The sequence below is a fragment of the Lissotriton helveticus genome, chromosome 5_1 (assembly GCF_964261635.1).
Source record: "Lissotriton helveticus chromosome 5_1, aLisHel1.1, whole genome shotgun sequence".
NCBI classification, from domain to species: Eukaryota; Metazoa; Chordata; class Amphibia; order Caudata; family Salamandridae; genus Lissotriton; species Lissotriton helveticus.
In genome coordinates, this window is record NC_136065.1 from 1515310822 (window position 1) to 1515322110 (window position 11289).

At 41.5% G+C, this 11289-nt stretch overlaps 1 pseudogene; it reads right to left on the minus strand.

Annotated features, from left to right (window-relative positions):
* Positions 1-598: 598 nt before the first annotated feature.
* LOC144752680 (NADH dehydrogenase [ubiquinone] 1 beta subcomplex subunit 7 pseudogene) lies at positions 599-973 on the minus strand (annotated as a pseudogene).
* Between the last annotated feature and the right edge of the window lie 10316 nt (positions 974-11289).

Consider the following 11289-nt stretch of genomic DNA (forward strand, 5'->3'; position numbering starts at 1 on the left):
AGGACACCAAAGCCTGCGCGGCCCTGGCTGGTGCTATTTCCACTCTGCTCCCTGTTTCCAAGAGGAGCGCTCGTACCTGGTTGAGCCACGTCCCTCCTGGAACGTGGCTGAGTGCTGAGCTGGGTCGTTGCTGCAGGTCTTGACTCTAGCCCTGGACTTCCACATACTGATCCGCAAGCGGTGGCTGCAAGGAAGAAAGAAGGTCGGGCCGGTAAGGTGTAGTGGTGACAACTACTCGAGCGGGCAGGGGGCTGTTCCCGACATAATAGTGGTCACAATTGGAGTACAAGAAAGTGTAAATTAAATTTCCGACCTAGATATCACTATTTCCTCCATTATACAATTTTTCTATTTTCCAAACCTGTTACACTCCTGGTCATAAAATGCTGTAAAAACTGCGACTATTGTGATAAAATGAGACATTAAATGTGATAACAAATAAATCAATTTTATCTTTTCCCATATGCATTCAATGCATATTACTTATATGAAGATGATTGGACTCCTGTTCAAATGTGTTTTATTTGAAATAAATGTCATTATACGAGTTGGAGTAGTCACACTTAATGAGATAGGTCTGTGCAGTTCCTCATGCTCCTCACGCTCCCTGTGCTTCAGCTGCCTTATCCTCGAGCTTCTTCTTCCTCATTAGTAGCCTTCGTTCCTGTTCATACTCCTTCATCCGCCTGACATAGTCTTGGTGCTCGCAATAATCCCAGGCATGCCGCTCATGTTTGCATGCTAGAAAGTTTAGCCAGCTGTCTCTCTTGCACTTCATTAATTTGATTAGGTGGTGGGCACAGTAATCTCGCTGCTCTAAGGGGAGCTGGGCAGCATCCATCTCTGCTTGGGTAGCTATCATCACTCGCTCCTTGCGCTCCTCCGGGGAGCCCAACTCGGGACTGAAAGTTGGTATGCTCTCAGGATCGGGTTCCGGGTACCCTAGGTACCGACGGGCAAGGTGCGCCCCCATGGCTGTGAATAGCAGAGTAGCCTCTGACTCCTGTTCCATTTTGTTCTAGTGGCTGATTGCTCTATGCCTCCAAAAAATAATTTAGGTCCAACCGTTCATTACGACTTCTAGGGTTGACAGTGTCTAGACAGTTAATCCAAAATGTTTCTCTCTGTAGTAAACATTGTTTGTTGTCTCTTCCCGTTTGGATTGGAACTTGTTCCAAGATCAAAAACCTCCATTGGCTTATATTGCGATTGTAAGTGTTAAAATGGGTAACACCTGTTGATTTGAGATTCCTTGTGCAAATATTGCACTTGTGTTCGTTCAAACGTGTTTTACTTTTCCTCTTTGTCTTTCCCACATACGTGGGTCTGTATTGGCAGTTCAGCATGTAAACCACGTTGTTACTGTTACATGTGGCTGTCACCTTTAGTTTGATGATTGTACCTCAGGTAGGGTGTGGTATAGTGTTGCCTTTAATAATTGTGTTATAACTGCCACAATTCATGGAGGGTGATCTTCCCCAATAAATCTGTTCTTTTGTCTCCTGTGCTTTGTTTAGTATTTGTTTCAGATTTCTCGTGCGAAGATAAGCAAATCTTGGTTGATATAATAATTGAGAAAACCGTAAAAAAAAATGTTAGTAAGGGTTTTTGAAAGCTGTTAAAATGGAGTAAGTTATTTTGATCAACCTGGACAAAAAAGAATGTTTTAATATCACTTTGAAATGCCACAAACCACTATTTTTTTAGTAGAACTGTGAACCCACTAAGCACAATAGACTAATCCATGTTACACAAGATGCACCTTACCATATGCTTCAGTTCAAACCTTGCATGATTATGAATACAAAGAATCACTTGCACCATACTTGAATGAATATATTACAGGGACTACAGTTATGTACCCACTAGGACTGAGATCAAGGTTCTTCTATGTTTTTAGGATAAAGCCCCTGATGAAGGGTAAAGCCTGAAATACATTTGGGCGCATTTTCGTTTTGGATATATGTGTTTGATCATTCGGAATGGATGTTACTAAAAGAAAGAAGTAAATAAAGGATAAAAACTACAATTAAATAAATAAAAGAATTGTTGAAAAAAACTTAACTGCGTTTGAAATACTTTATTTGAAAAGAACACTTGAGTGTGAATTGGAGACGCCCCTCAGAACCTGGGTCCTGCGCATCATGTGCATGAATAAATTACACATTGCCTCTAAGTTAAACCTGACTAATTTTATGTCAAGCTACCAGAGTGTTAAGCACAGGTTAATTTGGTGGCTTTTGTGGTTCACCCTGACAAGTATTGTGGTTGTTGATTCAGTAGAGCTCTTCCCAACCCAATAAATCACTAATGCTATTAGTCTTCTACATTCTATTCAGTGCCTTGATCTGAAATTGATATGTTCTACTTCTGAGTGACAAGTGCTTCTCCATCAATTGATCTGTAATGCACGCTGCAATTTCAAAATGCCTAATTAGCAATAAAGAAGCAGCAATGTATGCTCAAAATGTGTTTTCATACAGTGTTCATGCTGTTGCAGATTTCATATTTAAGTAGTATATCAGTAGTTCTCTTGAACACATAAAATTCCACTCAGTGGGTTGGCAATCGGGCATTGCGTGCTTAGCCGTGTAAGTTATTGAATGCCCACAAACATGGCTGTTTGACTGCATTCACAAATTCATCCCCTTAACCTTTCCACCTTGGAAAGAGTAGGAGGTTTGTAGAGGGCATGCACATGTATCATGAATGGAAGTGATATCTCATGCCATTTGACCTAATGAAATCACAGAAATGGCTCATATGGTCCGTTTTCCAAATAGCATTAAAGGAAGTGACCTCATTGAATTAAACAAAAACAAATAAGTGCCTGACCAAATGATAACGGCGCAGTTAGGGTTTTTAAAGCCTGTCCAAATAATAGCCTTGCATTTAGGGTTTTTCAAGGAGCTGTAAGGTGGGGTTTTAAAACATCCTTCTGCGAAGAAATTAGGAGAGGGGAAGAAGTGTGTATGGTATAACCACGACTGTAAACATGCAAAATCTAGTTTAAAATCAATAATCAGAGAGGGTGATCTAACTACTATCGCCTAATCACATAATATGCATAAAACATCTCTAGAAAATGCCAAACATGACTGGGCTGATAAGAACTGGCATGATTTGCTAACTCCTGCAAGGTGTAATGATAATCGAACATTTGCCACTTTGTATCACATTGGAGCCTAGAAGGGGTAACTGCACCAGATTACTTTATCCAACCTGAGAAGTGGGTCGACCACTTCACTTTACCATATGATAAAAAGGAAGTAATTCCTAATGTGGGTGGCTGTGATACCCAGCACGAATGTATATCGAATGATACATGGAGGGGGGATGTCAGCGAAGGACCCTTGTTTAGCCTGGATGACACTCTTAGGGCTATTGAGAGGATGAAATCAGCGAAAGCCTCTAGGCCTGACAGGATACCAGTTGATCTATAAAACCGCTTGTCTGGGCCCTTTATCTAAATGTTCTGCCCAATGCAGTCGCTGGTGGATGGAAATTACCTGAGACCTGGAGGGGGCGGAAATAATAACTAGATGGGGGGGAATTGACCACCAAGATCCCAATCTGGCGAGGGGTACGCCAAGGCTGTGTCCTTGCACTCACACTGATCTCTCTCTATGTAAATGGGTTGGTCAGCGAACTACAGGATTGTGAAAATGACTCTCCAATGTTAAATGGAGGAAAAGTGCCAATCCTGGTGTTTGCAGACGTCCCTTTACTTTTGTCCAGGACCCCTGTGGGACTTCAGAGGCTAATTGATAAATTCTTGTCTTTTTGCGAGTCCAGGGGCCTGGAGCTAAATGCTGAAAAGACAAAATACACAGTATGTAGCAAGAATAAAGGTAAATATTGACCAGTAAAAATAAGGGAGAAATCATTCGAGAGAGTGTTTAAATTTGATTATTTGGGAGTAAGGTTAACTGAAACGCTGAGCTGGGATCCACAAACAGACATAAACCAACTAACCCTATGTTTGCATTTTCACAAGTAGTCATGGTCTTGGTCAATATCTCCTGCCCTTGATTTTTACATAATGAAAACCCAAAATGCTGCATTATAGGGTGAAGAGTTATGGGGCCATGATAATTTGCCTAAGCTAGCAATGAGTGAAAATACATTTGCAAGTCGCTGATACCTGTCCCAGCTAGCATTCCGTTGACCCCACTTTTCTTCGTCATGGGGTTGAAGAGCATGGCGATGTGGCCGCAATTAATCCACTGATTTATTAGCTACACATTTGGTCCACTCCGTAGTAGGTCAATACCGTGGCTCCTTGAAAGAAGTCATAAATCTGAGTGGTGCCAAATGGATCCCTTAGTTTCGCCATGTAAAATGCTGGTGTAGAGCGCTGGGATTGATTCATCTGTGGGAATTTCCGGAATATTTTAGTAAGAATGATTCTGTCACAGCTAGGTATTGGGCACGTGTGGAAGAACGGTATGAGTTTTTAAATATCAAACCCTTTTCTGTGTTTGAGCCTTTCAATGACCGGATCACACCACCTATGGTGAAAAATCTCTATGTGAGATCTAGATTTGGCTGCCTACCCTTAAGGTCATTTAATGTATGGGAATTAAACATAGATACAATTGCATGCCCCACCTGTGGTCACGCTCAGGAGACGGTAAAACCGTCTTTTTTCTGTAATGCATATAATTTCCATCGCAAAAGTGGATCTGTCCCATTTGTTGCAGATTGAGAATTAGACAATATAACGTGGCTCTAAGGATATTGAAATCTGATGCCTCACTACTTATTGTTTTTGCTTTAAGCAGATTTCTGTTGAATGTATGGTTCAGATGTCAGAAGTTATTGTCCCAGGCTGTTTGTGAGGTCCCAGCCTTAATTGAATTGTAAGTGCAGCCATGATTTGTCCTAACTGATTGTTACCTAGGAACTCCTATAGAGGAACGCCGATCCCCTGAGACACACAGTGCTTTATGATAATGAGTTGCAGTTATTTAAATCTAATTGATCATTGTGATATCCGAGAGTATGGATAGATGGTTATTGAGGCACTCACGATTTATAGATTTTGATCATGTAATATTGATTTGTTTTTATCTATGGATATTTTATATTGTTTACGTGATTGCATACAATTGGGGGATTTTTTGTGTTTTATTGGGATGTCACTGAATAGCAGACCTAAGCTGTATATTGACCAGAAGAAGTTAATCAACCATTGTCAATCTTGATATTTCCTAATTAAGCAGGCCTGAAACATGAAAATGAAAATCATATTGCGCATACGGGTTGATAAGTTGCCATTGCTTAAAACAAACTCATTTTACTACTGTATACATTAGTGGTATTTTAATATGAATATCAAAAAATGTTTTAAAATATATTTATTACTGTGCACTTTAATGGTCATATGACCGAATAAAGTTAAATTGATTTGAAAAAAGTACAGCTATAATGAAGTAACAAGATATCAGCTAAAACAGAAAAATATAGCGGTTTCCATTGTACGTCCGGTGCACCCATATATCAGGGGTACATCCATAATCTACCCATGAACAGCCATCATATGTTAGATACCGTCATCATACGCCTAAGTACTTCCTGAAAACGACTTCTCAGGATCTCGACCGACAAACCATACAATCATATTCATATGCACTACATCCACATGTCGGGGCACAACCTTCTTATATCAGACGTAGGGTTAAATGTCAGTGCAGCTTCACAATGCAGAAGTAGAAACTCAAACGAACCCCATTCTCTCCTCAAGCACAGGATGTCTCAAATGCAGCCTCATGCATTACAGGAATGGACTCAAATTCCCATTGCAGCTTCTCCAGAAACTGCTGTGGACATTGATAGATAATGCAGTGTCCACATCTTCATGTTTAACCTTAAATGCCCTGTGAAGGATCTCCAATTGCAGGTAGTCTGATTTGCAGAGAACTCCTGGACAGGTACGGTTTTGAATGCCCAGTGCAGATTTCCCTGCATCCTCAAATGCCAAGTGGACAGGCGTTGGGTTTACAGGGGCATATTTACAAAAAAGTTTTGCAGCACAGCAAGTCACCTTGCTGCACTACCCTGCCTGACAGGGAATGGACAGGAATGGGCAATATTTCAAAGAATACAATGCATTCCTGTCCTCACCTCTGTGCTGCTGCCATTTTGGCTGCCTAGTGCCAATGCAGGCACCCCTGCCTCATGATGCAAGGGTGCCTGTGTTGCATGCAGGATTGTATTTGTGCAGAAAGGAGCACGGTCCTGCACAAAAACAAGCCTAAGAGGCATATTTCTCTGTCTATGTGTGCTGCAAAATGCAGTAAAGAGGAGAAATAAATATATGTTTCCTTGTTACACCTCTCCTGGGAAGGCATAAAGTTTGGTGCATTCTCAAGATTACCAGTTCTAGTAAATCTGGGAATGCGTCAAATCACATGTTGATGGAGTTGCATGGGAAGTGACCCTATTAAAGTTATGATTACATTGTGAATGAGGGCATCTCACAAATATTATAATTGATATTATATTAAATTATTATATTAAATCCCACTGAGTTTAGAAGTGCATCCCAGTCGTCAGGTGTATGCCCGCCCTCTATCAAACCAAGGTTTTAGAGGGCGAGGACTGGTCAATGATGAAGCATGACACCAGGTGGTGTGCAAGACCAGTCCGTCACATTTTGTTAGAAGCCCTCACTCACAATGCAATCATAACTTCAATAGGGTCACTACACTAGGAGCAGTTCTTTTTGTGGTTAACAGTTAGTATTGGAGGCTGCTAGTACCTAGAACCCCGTGCCTCTTGTTCCCTTCTCCACACATCGTGGAGTTTGTCTGTGATTACAGTTGCATGGGAAGACCTACGCAACGCCTTCCTAGGGTGGAGTAATGCAACAGAGGGAATTGGACTGCGTTACCTTACCCCACATACATGAAGCCACTCAGGGCCACACAAATGGCCTTGCTTGGCTCCATAAATCTAATTTTAGACTTGCATTGAGCTTTCACCATGTTGCGTGGTGCAAGAGCGACACAACTCCTGTCATAAATATAGCCACATAGTGTTTTCTGTTTTTACATTTTCAGATGGACCACAGTGTTTTTAATATTATCTGGCATAAAATGACTGGTCTTCATTATATTATACAAAAAACAAGAGCAATTATTTCTTAGGGGCATGACATTTAGTGCTGACCAATTTAGCCAACAGAGGACCTGGAAAAACATCCTGTGGCATTTATTCAGCTTGTAGATAGGCCTCATTTGTGCCTTTGCAGTGACTTTTACTGGCGACTGTGGTTTGCATTTCTGCAGCCCATCATGTTGCCAGAGCACACACGCTGGCACACAAGCACAAGATGGATCAGTGCAGAGAAACTCTTCCATTGAACCAAAGCTACATTGTCGGAATAGATGGCACTAATTGACATTGATGTCTTGCCAGTCTTTCAGCAGGCTGCAGAGTTAGTGGTTCATCCAGCATGGTCGGTCACGGCTGGCGGTGCGGTGGAAGGTATGCCATGGGGCTCTCAGTCAGCTTGCAGTTGGGATGATAGTCTTGCCTGCAGATGAGGCTTTAGTTCTTTGCAGCAATAGCTGGGTTGTCCCAGTACCTGTTGGCTTAGGCTTGATGGAGGCTGCACTCGACTTTACTACCTTTTTACTATTCCCTTATGACACGCATACGCTCTTGTGGTGGTGCGTGGACAGTTATATTGATTGATTATCATTCGTTTTGCTGTTACCACAGGTGATATTACCCTTTCAGTAGTAAGAGGAGTGGTCGGCTCAGCAAGCTTTCACAGCCCTACCATGGTTGAGCCCCTCAGAACAGCTATGGGAGAGTTGGCCCTGGTGCCGCTGTGTAAATGAAAACATTGCTCATCTCGAAGCCCTGCCAAGTATAATACATTGCATGACAATTTCCAGTCATTGATGTAGCAAGTGGAAATTACCAATATGTGTAAGTGTAAAGCGAAGAGCATTGCAGGGCAGGACTGATAAAAGGGATCCAAGATAACACATGCTGATGGGACCGAGCCCTGCTGCACCTGCCCAAGAAGATAAGATGCAAATTTATGAAAACGACTTTGTAGGCAAGATCAACAAAAAAGATCCATGTTTGGGCAGGGTATGAAGTAGGGGTGGGGTTAAGGGTATTCAAAATGTGAAGTTTTTGTTTTGGCTGAAATCGTTTTAATTGGGTTATTTTCAAAGTTTCTTCTTTATAACCATAGAGAGAGGCTGACATAGAACTCCGACTGCTGGGAGCCAGCTATTTAATTGCAATTGGAACCTTTGACAAACTTATTACATACAGATATTTGAATATTGTGTGTCATCCCACTGATCTATCTCACTATGATTAGAACCTGTGGTCCATACAGTGCACACAATCTTTTAGATGAGGCGTATTAATTTACTAGATTTTCTCACTGGGATTAAAAATGTGAAACCTGTAGCAGATATGAAGATCAGTACAGTAGGTGCATTAACTCACTGGATTTTATGACTGATGTAGAAAATTAATTAAAAAAAAAAAATGACTTGCGTTACAAATTAGAATGACAATCTGACTTTGGGTTTAAGCATGGCATGCAGGCAATTAGTGATGGGAAAAAATTGAAAATATTAGGCTTGGATATTCCCAGGCCTTTAACCAGACGATTTCCCCCCTTTAATAAATCATGTTCTTTAATAGGTATTGTGACTAGTTTAGATTTTGTCTCAACTATAGAAGGTGTTTTTTGAACCTACAATAATTAATAAATGTGTGCAGCAGTAAGGTATAGCGTGTAGCTTGCTGGAAAATCTCACTTTTTGGTCCATGTTGACGCATTGGTGGAAAACCTGATTGTTCTCTCTTAAGTGCCCTTGTTAGGCGCAACCACCCTCTCCTCCCTCCCCCCAGCCCCCCCACCCTTCATCTCTCTGGACAAAGCCATTGCTGTGCTTCTCAAAGCAAGAAGAGCTGGCACTGGCTCCAAGCAGAAGTACTGACAACAACACACACACACATGCAAAGGAGGCGCAGTCTCTTCACCTCAAACGTCCTGACACAGCAATTAGGGACAGACAAAGAACATAACTTCCTTACCTAGAACATCAGAAACTACAGCCCCACTCTTCTCTCAAACTACCAAAGGACAGTGCTCAGGAAGAACTAATCTGCAGCCCCTTGCTAAGAAAATGCACATGAATTTCTAAATGTAATTCTGTCTCCAACACTCTCACTTCAAGGTCTGGACCACCACCTCCCACCCACAGGAATTCAGGCAATACACTTCTATTGTTTGGAAAGTCTCTTCTCTCCCTCATCTAGTGCCATACTAACTCAGAAGCACCTAAATGAATCCCCTTTTATACTGTGAGCCAACATGTAAGGGTAAACATCAAAATACATCTGCTTCAGCATGTGCAGAATCTCCTCTCAATTTTTGCATTATGTATGTCACATTGCTACCATCACGAGGTTACTGCTTCTTTCAAACGCTGCCTGAATATCTTGTTTTTTTCAAAATAGGCATGAAGTCAATACTTTACATTTTCAACACCTGAGCAGATCAGCTGTTCTTGCTGAAGCAGTGGTCTAGTGGTATTTGATCAGTGGGCATACTGTTCATCTGAATCCAGTGGCTGCCAAAAGCTTCTAGTGGGGCATTATATCACTTGCAATTAGTGATGCTCTTCTCTACAGTGTTGCAACCTCAGATTGCATGCTTTCACAAAAAACATCTTTATATTCCTAAAACCCTGAATGAAAACCAGCCTTGACTTAAAACACCTGATTGTCAACTCTCCTTTTTCCTTCGATGGCACATTCCTACTTTGCATCCCTACATGCTTTCTTTCTCTGAACACAGCATGCATTGTCACATGTATGTGTTTGCCTTAAATTCTATTATTGCATTTCGGCATATTGGTTACTTTTCCTTCCAAAGATCCTAACCAATGTAATGTAATGTAAGGGAATTTATATAGCGCTAAACTGTCACCCAAAGGGTATCCTGACGCTTAGATTGTCCGAAACAGCCGGGGGAAGAAGAAACAACAGGGGAAAAAAAGCGGAACAGAGTCTAGGCTCTTGGGAACAGAGTGGTTTCAGCCTCTTCCTGAAACTGGATAGAGTATTAAGGGCCAGATGTAGGAGCCCCAATACCGGTTGGTAACGGCCGATTTCGGCCGTTACCGACCGGTATTTAGGAATTGGCATGTAGGGGCCATTATTTTACAGAATCGGTAAATTTACCGATTCGGTAAATTTACCGATTCTGTAAAATACCGAATCGGTAATTTTACTGATTCGGTAAATCCAAATGTAGGTGACACTCCTGAGAGTGTCACAGGCCCTTAAGAGTCGGTATTTTACCACACAATCCTATTCCACCTCCTCTACTCTCTGTTCTGGGTTTATGATAGATTTTATACCCTGGGGGACATACAAACCCGAGCTCCACTTCACTATCTGCCCAGGTCCAGGTCTCGGTAAGAAAAAGGACATCAAGATTACAGTCCTCCAGTAAATAAAAAATCTCCACATAATGTTTCGGAAGAGATCTGACATTGATCAAGCCACATGTCAGGGTTTTAACATCAAAGGGGTTCTTACCCTGTATAGTGTCTGCGTTAGTGCTCAAATTTCCATTACTCTAGCTATTCAAAGATGTAAGGTCATCTCTAGAGTACATCAAGCGAGGCGCCGGAGGGACAGAGTGGCAGGCGCTATGCGCGTCCTTAGCGCGGACGGGCGCAGACGGGCTTGCCTGCATGAACTCATCTGCATGAACTCACATAACCCCATTAATGATCATGCCTAAGTACTATTCATTTCATCTACCACAAAGAAACTTAAGTAAATGCATGGAATGGTTTCCTTGAGAGCACATGGTTAACTCTAACAACCAACTATAACCAATAAGCACTGAACTAACCACTAACGTTTGGTTCCCAGAGCAGTGTGCTGCATGGTGTAAAGCGTTTAAACACCTCATCAAGGGTAGTAATATAAGTACAATGATGCTTTTCCTGTTACTCTATCGTGCTTTTCTTTTATAGTTCTGTCTCTATCGTGCTGATGGTCAGGCTCTCTGTATTTCTCAGTATGCTTGTGCATCCTGCTGTTTTCTTACACTTTGTATGATACCCTTTTTATCTTATTTTCATCCAGCATTTTTCAGAAACATTCTTTTTCACCCACCTATATTGGTTGTTTTGTCATTCTTTAATTTCTCTCTTTCTTTGCACCATTCTTGCTCTGTAATTTTTACCATCATTTTCTCTCCTTTAGTTTTAAAACTCTGCCTTTCTTTAT